Source organism: Meleagris gallopavo, chromosome 28 (genome assembly GCF_000146605.3).
Source record: "Meleagris gallopavo isolate NT-WF06-2002-E0010 breed Aviagen turkey brand Nicholas breeding stock chromosome 28, Turkey_5.1, whole genome shotgun sequence".
Taxonomy (NCBI): Eukaryota; Metazoa; Chordata; class Aves; order Galliformes; family Phasianidae; genus Meleagris; species Meleagris gallopavo.
The window spans coordinates 3597801-3598422 of NC_015038.2; positions in this window are offsets into that span (position 1 = coordinate 3597801).

Sequence of the window (622 nt, forward strand, 5' to 3'; positions counted from 1 at the left end):
GCCCTCGGGGGCTGCTCCCAATCGCACCCCCACGCTGTGCCCCACCGTCACACGGAGCCACTGCGCGGGTGCAGCCCCCCCCCCACCCTTACCCCAAGGAAAACCCCAAACCCGACCAAAGCCCTTCCCATCCCCATGGGACGGACAGACGGATGCGTCCCATCCCCTAACGAAGCACTTCCAGGATGCACAAAGTGATACGTACCGGGATGGATGGACGGATGGACAGGCGGATGGACGAAGCCCTGTGCCATAAATCAGAGCAGCAGTGCTCCCCACACCACAGCCCCAGTGAGAGATGCTCTGCAGATCCCAGCGCTGCTGCTGCGCTGATCCCAATGAATCTGGGAGTCATCGTTTGCGATGGAAAGCCAGAAAAGCACCAGAAAGCATTTTCTTCCCTTAAAATGTAAGCTGAATATTTATTGCTGGGAAAGGAGAAGTCTGCAGCAAATGCAAAGAGTCGCCGGGGCTGATGGGCAGCTCCACAGGAATGAGGGGGGAAACTTTGTGGGGAGAAAGGAGAGGGAAAAATCAGCAGCTGCGTCCCAAAAGGACGGAGAAATCTCAGCGCTGCCTTCTGGTTTGTGTTTAGCCCTTGGAAATGGTTTCCCCCCCCCCA